The sequence below is a fragment of the Mus caroli genome, chromosome 4, assembly GCF_900094665.2.
Source record: "Mus caroli chromosome 4, CAROLI_EIJ_v1.1, whole genome shotgun sequence".
NCBI classification, from domain to species: Eukaryota; Metazoa; Chordata; class Mammalia; order Rodentia; family Muridae; genus Mus; species Mus caroli.
Window position 1 is genome coordinate 20,244,981 of NC_034573.1, and position 16,522 is coordinate 20,261,502.

A 16,522-nucleotide genomic window follows, 5' to 3' on the forward strand; every position below is an offset into this window, starting at 1 on the left:
TTAGACACAAAAAAAGCCTTTGATAAAATCCAGCACCCCGTCATGTTAAAGGTATTAGAGAAATTAGGGATACAGAGCACATACCTAAACATAATCAAGTTAATATACAGCAAGCCAATAGCCAACATCAAACTAAATGGAGAGAAACATAAAGTATTTTCACTAAAATCTCTTTTTTTTCTATTCAATATAGTATTTGAAGTTCTAGCCAAAGCAATAAGACAACTAAAGGAGATTAAGGAGATATAAATTGGAAAGGAAGAAGGCAAAGTATCACTATTTGCCAATGATATAATATAATATAAAATAATATAATATAGTATAGTATAATATAATATAATATAATATAATATAATATAATATAATATAATGTGACCCCCAAAATTCTACCAGAGAACTTTTATAGCTGATAAACACCTACAGCAAAGTGGCTGGATACAAAATTAACACAAAGAAATAAATAGCCTTCCTTTATCCAAATGGTAAACGGGCAGAGAAAGAAGTTAGGGAACCAATGCCCTTACAATAGCCACAAATGATATAAAATATCTTGATGTAACTCTAACTAAGCAAGTTAAGAATCTATATGACAAGAACGTCTAGGTTTATTTCTAAGTTGACATTTTCCATTACTGTTTTGTTATCCCAAAACCTATCCTATGTTTGTCTATTACTATAGTATAAGGACCTAAAATTTATCATTAAAGAGTACATAAAGTGGAATATTAAGCACAATTAAAAACCCAAATGATGTTTTTAAATTGTTTATACTACTGCATTTATATGAAAGGATACACAATAAAATAAGATATATACTGATGTTATGACTATGACAAAGTGAAAATAATTATGTGTCCCTGAGATACTTTATGAGTCATTTTGATATCTCTGCCTATGATGCTTTGTTTGAAAATGGGATTGTGCCTTGAGGAACAACATGTTAGGTTCTTGAGCACCACTCCTACCTGCATATATCCTATACCTCTGCCAGAAAATGTCTCTACATATGCTGCTAAACCAAAAGCAGGCAAAGACGAGGAAGCGATTCAGTTGTCAGTGCTGCTGACTGATTGCTGTAAATTCACTCTTTCTAAACAAAACTGACTTCATTCAGATTGATACTGTGTAAGCAAAGAAGGTGGAGTTCTACTCATGACTCTTTTCTCCAGGAAGTAAAATCTGAAGCCTTCCTTCATCAATTGAAGGCAAGAAACTAAAGATGTTTGGACCATTTTGTGGGGAGAAGCAGAAATCACACAGTAGGAAATCCAACATAGAACCCTAACATTTTCAGGCAGTCAAGATAACAAATTCTAAACCTGGTGCTTGCTTCAAGGAATCTTGATGTGTGACATACTAGCATGCTGCTACTGTTCATGCCACTTAGGTTCCTGTTCTCTGTTACCTGAAGCACAAGTCCTCATAAATGTCAAAATCCTTAAGAAAAGAACAAATTCTTTTCATCTCTGTTGACGATCCAATGGAAGGATACAAGTGCTTGCTCTCATTTTTCAGTCTCGCTGTGAAGTGAACAATTCCTAAGATCATTATAATTTTCCTTTTTGGAAGCCAGTGCTGGTGACAGTGTTTAGACCTTGCAGGCAGTGTAGAGCTCAGGGGCTGCATGGTCAGGAAATGATTTAAGATTATAACTAAAAGGGCTTACCTAGGCTTTGAAATTTATGTCTCCAAACTGTCAGAGGATATAGGATGAGAGTTATTGTGGAGCTCCGAGTAGATGATTTAGGAAATAAAAAGTTGGTGATTGGAAACTATAAAACATGTTTCTGGCAGGGCACAGCCTACCAGGCTAGGGATCCTATGAACTGAGCTCTCACGGGATCCCTCTGGAGACAGAGACACACATGAAAATTGATGGCAAGAGGAACGATTTGCTTCAAAACAATAGCCAGGGAAGCTCAAAAAACCTGAACTCTTTCCTGACAAATGTCTGTGAGGGTAGCAGCTTTTGGGAAGGTCAAGTGCTATATGAAACAGAATGGACTGGGGTCTAGAGTATTGCAGGATAGATTAATGCCAATGGCAGCACGCATGCATAGCCTTTTTAAAAAACTTGGAATGATTTGTTATTATTTTAAAAGCTATTCAGCATTTCTCCAATTATTATTTTTCCAGATGGTTGAATATTTTAATAATTTAAATATTTGAATAATGCTTGGTATTTGAATGAATGGTACAAGTATATACTTTTTATTCTTTCTAAAAGTCTTAGAAAAGATCATCTCTGTAGACCTAAATTAAAGCTGCAAATGAGAGACAGAGTCTGTAGTCATGTTTCTGACATAGTCATCAGAGTTGAGCATACACTGTTGCTTTAGTCTAAAGGGGATGAAGGAGGGAAGGTGGGCATTTGGCACAGCCAACTCTTTCACAACCCTTTCCAAAGTACCTCACCACTGGATTTCAGGCAATAATTAAAAATCTTCCTCTGTGGCCTGATAAGATTCTGTAATCTAAGCAGAAGTTGTGATTCATTTTTTTAAAAAATGCTTTCATCAGTCATTTGAAGAGCCACTAAACAGAATCTTGCTTGCTGAGTGTGTTGATAAGAAACTGCTCTTTTTCCACTGTTAATTAGAGACAGAATTCTACAACCTTCATGTTTAATCTTTAGTCCTAGAATTTGTGTCATAAGCTTTACCAAAGCAGTTCTTTAATGTCTCAGCTCATTGTTCACAGGGGTGAGCAGCGACTGTAGCTTGGCTGTTATCTGATTCTTCTGAGGTCGTTTTCATCATCTTTATTAGAATTTTCTTGCTTCCCAAAGCTTCTCATTGTGCACCATCTTCATGTCTGTTATATGGGACCTATGGCAATCCTGGAAGGAAGGAGCTGCAGCAGTGGAATGACTGCAGGAACTTGTGTTTGCATTTGGCTCCTAAGTACGGGACAGGACCAAGCATTTCATGGAAACCCTCTGATACTGATAACAGAGCCCTCAGGAGATATGCACTGAGGAATAAGCAGAGTGGTGCATCAAAGTTTCTAGTATTGGGGACCACACTTTTCCCTCTGTAGCTTACACCATGTGGCCTGGAGAATCTCAGAAGAGGTCCATTATCTTGTGGAGGACCATTGTGTGGGGCTGGTGAAACAGAAAGTACACATCTTCAGAGCCCTCTTCTAAAGTCTATTGACTGCTCCAGTATCAATCCCAATCCCACACAATTCTCAACTTTTTTAATAATGCAAAGTATCTCAGTTTATACATGTCAATCCTTCCTTTTCTTAAGACATTTGCAAGGTTATGAGTTCAATTAAACTAATTTACCCATGTATAAACTTACCAGTCATTAATTTCATCCCAAAACTTTCATTCAAATTTCCCCCTTACTGCTGGCCTCAGTGTTTTGGGATTCAGGAAATTATTATATTACAGCTTCGCTAGATTTCAGTGGCCTCATCAGAAAATTTAGGTCTTGTTATAATTGATCTCTGAGGTCCAGCCTCAGAATTCTATTAATCTGTATGCAATTTACATTTATTCTTTGAATAAGTGAATTCTCCCCGGCATTGGGATTTTATTGTGTTTCTTTCATTGGGAATCAAGGCTTTCTTTGTGTATGCTCAAATAATTTTAGGCATGAATGGTTAGACATATTTTTGGTCAGTATCCTCTTCATTTCTAAATTAAATTGCTCTTAAGACTGACCCGGAGGATAAAGCAGCTTTAATCTTTTAGAATGCTAAAAAACTGGAATTGGAAGTCAGGTCTCTGGGCTCACCTCTGTCTTTCATGTTAGTTAAGCTCATCTTTCTTTTCTGACATTTCAGTCCCTAGATTCTTGAGTGCCTGAGATGTAGAATCTTTCCTTTTTCTATCTCTAGCCATCCATTACCTGTGTGTACGTGCAGAACATATATCCTGGACTTTCTATTTCCTGAAGTTCTAGGGCCTGAAAATCCTTTGTAACCCTTGGGAAGTAAGCATGAGTTCCACTTTTTTTTTTTTTTTTTTTTTTTGGTTTTTCGAGACAGGGTTTCTCTGTGTAGCCCTGGCTGTCCTGGAACTCACTCTGTAGACCAGGCTGNTCACTCTGTAGACCAGGCTGGCCTCGAACTCAGAAATCCGCCTGCCTCTGCCTCCCGAGTGCTGGGATTAAAGGCGTGTGCCACCACGCCCGGCATGAGTTCCACTTTTAAGTGTACTGAAAATCTGCTGTTTACCCCCATTTTGTTAGTTATCTTAGGTAGATCTGAATAGCTTGAAGCAACTTCTATTGCAGCATTTTCTGCTTCACCTTGAACTTTTATGCTATATAGTAGCTTTTTTCCTGTAAATGCACAAACTAGATTCCATCTTTTCTCATAGAGCTTCCTCACCTCACTATGGCTTTATAAAATTGAAGAGTCAGGGCCTCTACTGGACTGGGCTTCAGCTGTAAAGAATAATACTGCTGGTTTGATCTTCCATCTAGGAGAATTCTAAAACTTTCTTGCCAGTAGCAAACCTGTTCTGTCTTGGGCTGTGTGTGTCTATTTGCTCCAGTAGAAATTTCAGTGTCTTTCAAATACTTCTCACCATAAGTTCACAGTTTCAATTACTATACACACTCTCCTCTGAGCTTGATGATTTCTTTCTTGTGTGACTCTTCCATTTGAATATTTGGAGGGTACTTTAGGGGTTTTGATATGTCCAACTTCAGGACTGATGTTTCTTTAGCACTAAGTGAAAGAGTGAGATGGGAATTCTCAGTCAGCGGAGCAGGCAAAGTATATACCCACTTTTATTTGTGGAGTTAGTCATCTTTATATGGGCATGTCTTGTAGCCCTCCAGAATAACTACAGTAATACCACCAAAATAATATAAAGATGCTAATGAAAGGCTTTCAATAGAGTAAGAATTTCCATAGTGTGAACCAGATATAAAGTGAATACATGTTTTGGAGAAACTGATACTCACAGGCTTGTAGGGGAAGTTGACACAAATCTTCAGTTGCAAAAAGGACAGATCTACAAAATTCAGCAAGGTTTGATGGCGTGAAGACCAGGGATGAAGAAATGGCTCAGCAGTTAATAATGCTCCTGCATTATTTGAGTATCAGAGTTAGGATCACAGTACCCACATTTGGCATCTCACCAACACCTACACCTCCAGTTCCAAGAAATCCAATACCCACTTCTGAACTCTGTAGGTATACAGGAAATCTGCAGGAATTACTGAATTCAGACAGAAGGCTCCAGTTTCTGGATAAATAACCACAGAAAAGATGTAGGGTTTCAGAGAATTTACTTTGAGATAAAATTGAACCAAACCCTACTCATCGTCTCTATTCCACAGAACCCCCCTCTCTACTTGCATGAACAGTGTGGCTTTTAAGGTCTCAGAGGTGAAGCATCAATTTTGTGTCTTCTGATTTCTAAACATCTGAATTTTTTTTTCACTTGGTGCAGTCACCCTTAGACATAACCATGTATGTAGCAGAATTTTCCCCCAATTAATTCAAATATTAATACAATAAGAAGCCTGTGATTGGTCAGTGGAAAAGAAAGGTGGGTGGAAATTTTTAGAGATTGGAGAGAGAGAACAGAGGAGAAGGAAGGAATCTGGAGAAAGAGAAAGATTTCTGTGTGGCTTTAAATAGCCACAGGTAGCTATGAATATCTTATAAGGGATGGAAAATTACAGGAAAATTTGTCTTATCTAGGTGCGCAATTTATATCAATATTAATTAGCTCCAAATCCATTGTGTGGGCATTTTGTGAGGTGAGAATTTACTGATATAAATCTGACTTATAAATTACAAGCCTCTAGAGTTTTTACTTTGCCGGGTTACTAGGATTTGGGCCCCACTGACCACAGGGGTGGATGGCTGGGAATGTGAGCAGAATCAGCAGCAAGAGAATTGTGAGATGGGCAGTCACTGCCTGGGGCTAGTCATGGAGTCAGCAGGGTCGCTGGGGCAGAGAGTCACTGGGTATAGCGCCAAATGGTATCATTTTTTTAAAAAAATATTTCCCACAACACATGTATCCTTCTAGAGAAGCTTTCGAGGAAGATGTTTAGTAAGCACTGGTGGCCATGTGCAGGGCAAGCCATAATTCCTCTAAAAGGTTTTGGGCTAGAAGACCATCTTTAACTTGAAGACTGGTGAATGCTCTTACAACCTGTTACAGTTTCTCAAGTGCATCAAGTTCCTTCTACAAGATCTAGAACAAGTTTACTAGTATATGTTCAGCAGAATTTAAATATTTAATTCCTACAAATTTTTAGTATTCAGTTAGTCACCACCAGGGATCCCTTTGGTTAAGGTACTTGGGTTATAGCGCTTCTGCACTGCCCCACTGCGGTAACTGCACACAGCTTGCTTCTAATGCTTAAACCCTGCCACCTAGTCTCAGTCATCAGTAAATGACACCAAGAAGCCACATTATTTTTTCAATGGCATGTGTGAAAACCATGTGGAGACTATGGAGGATACTTATCAAAGAGTTTCTTAAGATGTTGATCTTCCCTACACTAATTCATTTCCTCAGACAATGGTGAAGGAGTTGTCCTCTGCATTATCCTGGGAAATGACTCAAGTTGTTAGCCAGTTGTATGTAGTGATTTTATTTGATCGTTATCTCTCTAGCACTCTTTATTGAGTAGATCAGGATCTGGTATCCTGGCATCATTTTCTGTAGACATATGGACAATAAGCTATACCCACACTTTAAATTTTGTCCAGCATGTTTAGATATTTTATATGTGGAAGTTTTTCTTTTTTAAAAAATTAGATATTTTCTTCATTTACATTTCCAATGCTATCCCAAAAGTCCCTTATACCCTCCCCCCACTCCCCTACCCACCCACTCCCACTTCTTGGCCCTGGTATTGCCCTGTACTGAGGCAGATAAAGTTTACAAGACCAATGGGCCTCTCTTTCCAATGAGGGCCGACTAGGCCATCTTCTGACACATATGCAGCTAGAGACATGAGCTCTGAGGGGTACTGGTTAGTTCATATTGTTGCTCCACCTATAGGGTTGCAGATCCCTTTAGCTCCTTGGGTATTTTCTCTAGCATCTCCATTGGGGGCCCTGTGATCCATCCAATAGCTGACTGTGAGCATCCATTTCTGTGTTTGCCAGGCTCCGGCATAGTCTTACAAGAGACAGCTATATCAGGGTCCTCTCAGCAAAATCTTGCTAGTGTATGCAATGGTATCAGCGTTTTGTAGGCTGACTATGGGATGGATCCCCGGGTATGGCAGTCTCTAGATGGTCCATCCTTTTGGCACAGCTCCAAACTTTGTCTCAGTAACTCCTTCCATGGGTGTTTTGTTCCCAATTCTAAGAAGGGGCAAAGTGAAGCTGGAAAGAACCCAGATGCCCCTCAACAGAGGAATGGATACAGAAAATGTGGTACATTTACACAATGGAGTACTACTCAGCTATTAAAAACAATGAATTTATGAAATTCCTAGGCAAATGGATGGACCTGGAGTGTATTATCCTGAGTGTGGTAACCCAATCACAAAAGAACTCACATGATATGTACTCACTGATAAGTGGAAGTTTTTCTAATTACATTATCTGGCAGATTACAGAAAAGGTGCTAGTTTTGTGAGTTAAGATCACAGAAGTAGGAGGTGTTCCTGAGCTCCAGTCCCTAACTGAGGAGATCAGGATGTATTATAGGGGGTAAGAGTCTAAGGATAAAGCCATGGTAGATGGATCACACTTCAGTGGATGTCTCACATCTATGAGTGTGTGGACAGTACAAATTGCATTCACCAGTGAGTTATTTTTAAAACAGTGAGAAGCCAAACCTATTCCATCTTGGGACTGGTCTCCATCTAAAACAAAACAAAACAAAGCAAAGCAAAAACGCCTGAAACTTGACCCACAAAGGACCCCACTGCTTGTCCTTGGCCAGAGTTACTCCCTATCTACTTCCTAGCAACAGTTAATCAAAGAATAGTCTGATTGTTTCAGGTACACTTTCAGACCATTTGTGATTGTTTACAGTCTTGCTTCAGAGCCCTCACCTATTGACCTACAATAGTTACTCTATTAGATGCTTGCCCAGCTAGACAGCCCCTGACTTACTCCCATTTCCCTGTCCTGCTGAGGGTTTGAGACTGCTCCACCTCCCGTCCTGAAGTGTCAGGTTTGGGTTGGGAGAGAGCTGAAGCCTGAGTTTGTAATAAAGAAACACTAATATGATTACATCAGAAACAGCTCTTTTGTGGTCTTTTGGGGCTCAGGAATGCTTCCTGGCACAACAAAAGAAGATTCAAAGTTGGGAGAGAGGTAGGGATGGATATGGAGGAAAACTAGGGGTGAATATCATCAAACTACTTTGCATGGAAATCTCAGAATTAATAAGTATTATATTAAAAGATTATTGCTTATACATTTGTATTTGATCTGTATAGTTCACTACTGTGTATTTCTCTAAACTACAAAGGTTTTGCTTTGGCTTAGTTATTAAATATTACCTTTTCCCATATTATTTGTAGTTTAAAGGTTTGCTTAGTATAATCAATGCAAATAGCTTTTCTTCTTAATTTAATTCCTGATTTAAAAGTAATTTTAATCCTGCCTTTCAGTCTAGTTTCTTAATACCTTGATACTATTTATTAATTCTCTTCTTGACTCCTTACTTTATAAAGTTACCTCTCACATTGAATATTTACAATAATTTCATATTTATATTTTCAATATAAGTGTTAAATTAAATGTCAATGTTAAATATTGTACATTCTTTTTGTTTCTCTTGGCCACTCCTTGTCTTTTCTGTTTAAATTGAATCACTGTCTCATTGGATATTTATATTCCACAATATTTAAGTTTTTATTAAGTTTTATATGATAAATTTCATATAAGAAAGAAAGAAAACATTTCATATAAATTTCATATAAGATTGAATATTTTATCAATGATTATTTCTGCTGATCGCCCATCACATGTTTGGTACTTCTATTATTTTTAATTTCTATATAATAAATCAATACAAAATATATTGGATGAATTAATATAGAACCCACCTTTTATTTTACATTTTTAATGTTCCATAAGACTAAGGTCAGAATGTAATAAACTTCCAATTAAATGTTTATTCAAGGCTAAGGCATTCTCTTTGAAGGTTAAGTGAATTTTGGTTAAGCCCAGCTCTTTGTAGAAGAGACAACTTACAACCACTTTTAAGATCCCAACTGATTAGTGCAGACCTATTGAAGTTAATCTTAAGATCAACCAACGAAGAACTTAATTATATCCCCAACATTCCTTCAGCTTTGTTATATCATGTATCATAATATCTGAAATGCCACTTATCATTTCATAGACCTAAACTCAGAGAAGAGAAAAACAGAGAGAGAGTAAAGATATTGAGAGTCACTTTAGAACTTTTCTCCAGGGATACAGTATGAGTTATCTTCATGGGGAGATATCTTTATAAGGAATGAATTTACTGCATAGCATGGTTTTCTCCCATTCTCTCTCTTTCTCCCTATTCTTCTTTTCTAATTCTTTCTTATTATTTTTAAAATTTGAGATATGTTCCATTATATCACACAGGCTTAAACTCATTAGCTCTCTGCCTTTAGGTCTCAAGTGTTGGGTAGTACTGGTGTGTACTACCAATGCCTGCTTCCTCCTTGAGAATATCTTCCTCTTCTTTTGCTTTTAAGACTGGGTCTCACAGTGTAGCCTAGACTTGCTCTGAAACTCATCACTTACCCTAGACCAGCCTTGAAATGTGGCAGCCCTCCTTTCCTGGGTTAAGTTAATGAGCTACCATACTCAAACTCTAGAAAAGTGTCTTTTAAAACAATAACAACAAACATTTAGTTTAATTTAGTACAATTTTAGACTCATAGAAAATTAAATATAAATCATAAATGGAATCAAAAAATTCCTGTAGAGTAGTCATTTAGTAACCCTTAAATTTAAAACATAAATTAACTGCAATATTGGTATCAAATTTTACCTGAATTCTAAGTTATACAATTTTCCACTGTCACCCATTTCCTATTCTGAGATCCAGCTAAGAATACCAGGTTGTATTTGGTCATAAGGAAGATGCTTTAGAAGCTAAATTAGATAGATATGGATACATTTGATCTGATCTATTTTTCCCCAAAAGACATTATTTACTGGAAAGAGTTTCCCTAATTCTTGTAAGGCCAAGTAATGTTCTCATAGTCCCCCCTCCCCAAACATATCTTACAAATTCTGGACCCTAATTTTAAAATACCCAAAGCCAGGATCTACAATTACAATGTACACAACTCTCAAGAGAGCCTGGGAACAAATCACAGTGCCAAGTAGATTCACATTTAGCAAGGGAGAGCAGCAACAGTCAAGAAACCCAGTGCTTTGCTTAAATCGATTATACGGTTCAGAAAACCTTCATCCAGGTCAGGACGTCCTTATGTGAAGTCATGCTTCCATGATGTATTGGTTCACAAAATCCAATAAATAAGTCTGTAATGTTTTAAGGAAATAATTATACTTAAAGAGAAACCCAGAGTTGAGAGAGGCTTTCTCCAAGAAGGGAGCTATTTAGTTTCAGCAAGGGCAGTGATTCTTTTTTCTGTGTTCTGGAACAAGGTGCAAGTTAAAGCTTTTACTTCACAGGAAGGGAATGAAGTTGTTAGGGGCACTTTTCCATCTGCCCACTGATCTCCAATTTCCTGCAAGCTAGCTTGTAGCATCATAATCCGTTCTTTGATAGGCATCCCTTTGGACACATAGACTGGAACCTCTTCTTGGTACCTCTTGTTTTTGTTTTCATCAGAGGTGCAAAATACTTGGAGCCCTTCAGCCATCACTACTTTGCACAGGGGATACAATCTATTTCCATCTTCAGTGGAGATCCTCTAGAGCTGCAATCCTGCTAATCATCTCAGCAAATGCTGTGTTTGGCAAGGTCCGCATACCCTTGCAGTATATGTTCACCCGCAGGACAATCTGCTACACAGTTCCGGTTATCTTTAGTTGGTGTAGAATTTCCCACACTGCTTTGCTTGCTGCGGAATAATTCTCTTTGTCATTCATGATTGCATAGCTTCTAGCACTATCACTTGATAATCTTTCCAGAAGTTCTCCTTTCTGTGCCCACACTTGCCCCCCCCCCCCAGTCTTATAAAGCCAGGCACAAGATCCACAGAGGCAGTCCTACCATTGCAGAGAATGGAGGCAAGATGCAGTCTGAACTAATAACCAAGGGTGAGCAGATGTTGAGCAATATATATGCAATTGTTATGGGGAATGGCAGACAATTGGGGGAGCTTCTGAAGGTTCTCCTTGTGGTATGTTGGCACCACATCACCTAACAAATGGACGATATTTCTCACTAAGTAGAAAGGCTGGACAGCACCCAGGGTTCCTCCTTCTTTTTTCCTCCTCTCTCTCTCAATCTGATAATTCTAAACCATACTGCAGTTGTATCTAGGATATGCAAGTGTGAAGCTAATATTTGGGTCTCTGAACATCATCACACTGAAAGAAGCAGTTTCTTTGGGAGGCTTTGACACTGTGAAGTGGATACAAATGAGAGGATTGGGTCATTGCTCAGCTGTGTCTCATAACGACTAAGAATTTGTCACTAACACACAAGTCAAGACCAGTCATTGTGACTTGAACCAAAAGTTGCAAGATAGCAAAGCATTTAATATCCCACAGAGATCTGTGTAAACTGTTTCTTTTGTTACTAGAAGGCACCTCCTCCACAGAGCTGGGCATTTGAATAAGTGGCCAGGAAGCATATTATGTTCTTGTGTTGTACAGTCACTAAGAAGACAAATTCTCCTCAAAGGCCAGAAGGTAAATCAAGCAAGATACTCTGCATAGAGATATGACCTGATTTATAAGTATGAAATTTCCTAGTTTACACTTGAGACTTTTGAGTCCTCAATAGGCAGGAGGGACAGAACTGTTTAATACTACCAGTCAACATAGGCTTGATAAGTAATCTGATAAGTAGTTCTCTGATCTTGAGTCTACTAAGGCAAGCCAGGTGCTTGTATTTGGGATTTAGAAATTGCATCCCTGTCCTGGTTACCCAGCCTCAGCTGAGCAGATTCTGCTTCCAGGTTCTTACAAAGCCTCCCAGTTACAGTCTAGGAAATTCAAATTTATGCTCTACCTTATCTTATTCCCCTTTTAAACCTTCCATCTGAGGCTGGATACAGTTTTCTCCTCAGCAGCAAGGGAATTGTTATCCTGATCCATCTCTTTTGACTTTAATTAAGGTAGAGATGTGTTTGAAATTCAGTGGGAGAGAGTGCTGCAAAGCAACCAGACGTGTTACACACACATGCTGCATACGTACGCTAAAGGTCCGGGTTTGGCTGAACCTCAAATGCCTACTTTCTTATCCCTGTTTGCATATGGATCGGCCAGCAGAAGAGCTTTGAGACATTCTAGGCGTCAAGACGATAAGACAGAAGTGGTGGTGGGGTTTGTGCTATCTGCTCTCTGTTTTTCACATTTTTCCCTTCTCTTTTTAGTTCCCGTTTTGCTATTTTTGCCTCTATGTTTTTGGTTTATTTATATACTTAGTGAAGAGAAAAACATACACTCTATTTTTATTTTATGAATGGTTATTTTTGACTTTTATGTTATATTCAATGTCCTTGTATCTGTATTGATAAATGCCAATTATGAAAACACATTCACTGCACAGCTGAAATGCCTCAAACAGAAGCATTTTATTTCTAATGTGGTTGATCTCAGCTTATTAAGCTCTTACTTATTTCAACCAATTTTTCATTTTACTTCTACTTTAAAAAATCCATAGGATAATATTTTGAACAGGGCTTATATATTCTTGTATCTAACTTGATGAACCTTGTTTTCGAAAGAAAAAGTAATTTGTTTTATGAGCTTACTTGAAAACTTGGGAAAATATTAATGAGTATATATTCTGTATATGTTTGTGCATATATGTGTGTGTATGTATATGAGAGAGAAAGAGAGACAGATAGAGTCAGAGACAGAGAGACAGAGAAACAGAGAGAGACAGAGAGAGACAGACACAGAGAATATTACTTAAAAGGAAAAAGTGATGTACTGGGAAAAATGTATTTTTGTTCTAGAAAAAAATGTCTGGTGTTAGGCTAGGACATAGCAAAATAGGGTATGATGTTAACATACATGTTCATGTTATTCAATTCCGTGTTTTTTTCCAAGGCTGTCAGAGAAGTGAGGCTTTATAAATGTTTACTAAGTCTGTTGAGGTCTATATGGCTGTTTTGTGGAAATAAAATTTATCACATTATAGAACTCTACATCTTTTCCTCTCTATAATAAACTACCAGCCAACAGAAATACAATTGAATTAATTTAAGTCTACATTGAAATTAGATTATATTTCTAACAAAATTGAGCATTGAGCTAGGCATCTTGAAACCAAGCTTCCTAATAGAAGTTAGGATTTATTGCATAATTACAGATTCTAGCCAAAACAGGACAAGGCCCAGAGGCAAGCTGTACAATCACTAGCAAGATGGGTCCTAATCAGTTGGAAGTATGCCTGCTACACAGATTAAAGAAGAGTTTTACAACCATGATCTGAGGTTACATTGATTCTCTGTTGGCTGTGAAGAAGGGTGAGAATAATTCATGAGTATGGGTATGAGGCCAGAGGAGAGGCCATTAGTTTGAGGACATGTTGCTCCTGGATTAGCCATGGGGTACCTTAGAGAGTCCATTGTAAGCAGGATGTGATGATGTCTGTTTTCCTGTCACTGTCAGAAAGTAAACATAGCTGCAGAAATGTGAAACTGTCCTGTGCTTGTTTCAGTCCATAGCTATTAACTAATTTCTTTCATTTCTCCTTACCCCCATTCTCTTATTTTGGTGTTAAATTTAAGATGTGTGAGATTTTTTTTTTCTACTAGCCATGATCTCTCAGAGAAAAATATTTTGAATTTCTTTCTCTTTATTGCTTTATGTATATTCTTTACTTTCAATATTCCCATTTGCCTTTTACAATAAAATCTAAAACTGCTTTTCTGTTGGGATGCTGGGTCTTTGAAGCACAGTCATGAAAAGAGAGAATTACAACACATGTTCAAGGAATGAAGAACAATATGAAATCACCAGAAATTGTGTGAGATGAAGACATTGTCTCTGAGAGTCCCACAATGACCCGAGAACAAAGACGAAAGACTCTTCCAATTATCATCGTGAAATTGATGCCAAGCAACACTTACCAAGCCACGGAAACTCTGGGTGTATTTAGATTTCATCTTAAAAGTATAGGATTTTATTGCTACAGAGACCAGAATGAATCTAAATTCTGGTGTCTTTAATGTAAGGAAACAATGAATAATGGCTTTATGAAATAACATTTACACCTTGAATTTTTAATTTACACCATGAATGTAAATTAAAACATAGTTACTTTCTTTACACATGTAACAATATTGTTTTCTTCTCTTCCAGTTTCTGAGTTGAGACATTTTATGAAAAATCATCAAGCCCTATTTTCTTACTTATAGCTGGAACTCTGAGATTTTAAATATTTTGATTTGTAATATCTTTTGTTTGTATTTGTCTTCCTTAGTGAAAAGAAGCTATATTTTTGAACTGTTTTTCTTCTATTCATTTTTTTCTTGAGAGTCCTGGTTTATATAGACTGAATATTTTATATTTATTTTTTATACATAAGTGTGTACATACCTTTATCATTTTTTGCTATGCAACTTTTCTGACTTTTTTTTGGTCAAGTTTGCTTAACTACTATGTCTTTTGTGACTAACTTCCTACTAGTCTTGGAATTTCACATCAGATTTTCTTTAGTACGTGTTAACAAATGCTAGTTGCAAGGGTTCTTCTTCCATAAATTATGGAGTTATGGCTCCATAATCTAGACAACTGTAGAACAAGAGGGAGGTAACATAGCCAAGAGGGCTCTAAACATATGAGCAAACAAATCAGGTTGAAGACACTGATGTCCTGTCTTGTTAGTGGGAACTTGGTACATACAATGTGAGAAGAATAAAGACAAAGGGAGGTGAGGACACACTTGCCCACTATAGCTGTCTGTTTGAAAGCACCAACTGACAGGTTCTGCAGCACTGTTAACATCACAGGGAACTGCTAGGACAATATTGGAACTGTGACAGAGGGATACACTCTAGCAAACTCATTAGCCTTTCCAGCGGAGCCTGACGGGCTATCTCTTAGGAGTCAGGGTGAAAATAACAGAGTAAATCATAAGGCCTGACCTCAGCCTCACATCATGTAGATGACAAAGACCAATGAGTACACTTTGTTTAAAAGAAAAGGTTATGCTGCATCTTCAAGGGACTTTTAGAAAGCTTGAAAAAGAAAAAGAAAGGAAAAGAAAAGAAAGAAAGAAAGAAAGGAAGGAAGGAAGAAAGAAAGAATAAAGGAAGGAAGGAAGGAAGGAAGGAAGGAAGGAAGGAAGGAAGGAAGGAAGGAAGGAAGGGAGGGAGGGAGGGAGGGAGGGAGGAAGGAAGGGAGGAAGGAAGGAATAGAGAAAAAGAACCAGAATGTAGCTCAGTTGAAAAGTACTTGCCCAGAATAGACAATGTACTGATTAATTTCTTAACAAACCCCTACATACAAACGCCAAAAGAAGATAAATAATTAAAATGTTAAGGATAGAAAATGAAGTTAATGATATGAGACACATGTTTAAAATTACTGTTAGTGTGTTTAATATATTCACTTACAAGATGACATATTTTATCAGAAGAGATAAAAAATTAAAGAAAACACATAAAAATTAAAACTAAATATGAACCTAAATACAATTAAGCATTTTATGTATTAATTAAATAGTAGATGATTAGATCTAAGTATAAAGAAAAATTAATGAGCTGCAAGATAAGTCAGAATAAATATACAGACTGGAAGAAAGAAAGGATGAAAATTGATATGCGAGTACAATGCACATAACATTCAATTATAATGTCTCTGATTGGAACTTTTGGTGGAGTAGGTAGAGCTTATGGGACAGTGATCTTAAAAGAGATAATCAGGATATTTTTTATATTAATTTGTGTTTCTATTCAGTTTATTTTGCTATTCTGTTTTTCCTTCCAGATACTAAATCATCAATATGTCTACTGTTTGGTTTAGAAGGGTTTGTACCATAAGCCATATTACGTTTTACCTCAGCCCAGAATGCTATAACAAAGTGCTAGAGCACGTACACAACAAATATTTATTTCTCATATTTCTGGAATTTGAGAAGTTCCAGTTAAAATAATTGCAAATTTGGCGAGGACCCTCTTTCTAGTTTGCAGAAAGAGGAAGCTTGGTAAATCTTAACATGATAGAGAAGGATAATTTATCTAGTCTTGCTTGTTATATGAACACTAGTGCTATTGTGAGGGTCTATTTTCAAGAGCCTGCTTCCAAATTCTAGCACATCAGCAAATAAAGGTTCTATATGTAAACTTTGAGGAACACAAGCATTTACTTCATAGCACTGATGTTGGAATTCACATTGATCCAACAATGGATTTATGATCTATTCTATATAATCCATAATCTCAGCCAAGTCTTAATCTTGGTGCCTGGGAACAAAACA

General features: G+C 37.2%; 1 pseudogene; it reads right to left on the bottom strand.

The window, feature by feature from the left end:
- Positions 1–10,511: 10,511 nt before the first annotated feature.
- Positions 10,512–14,143, bottom strand: LOC110292432 (annotated as a pseudogene).
- Between the last annotated feature and the right edge of the window lie 2,379 nt (positions 14,144–16,522).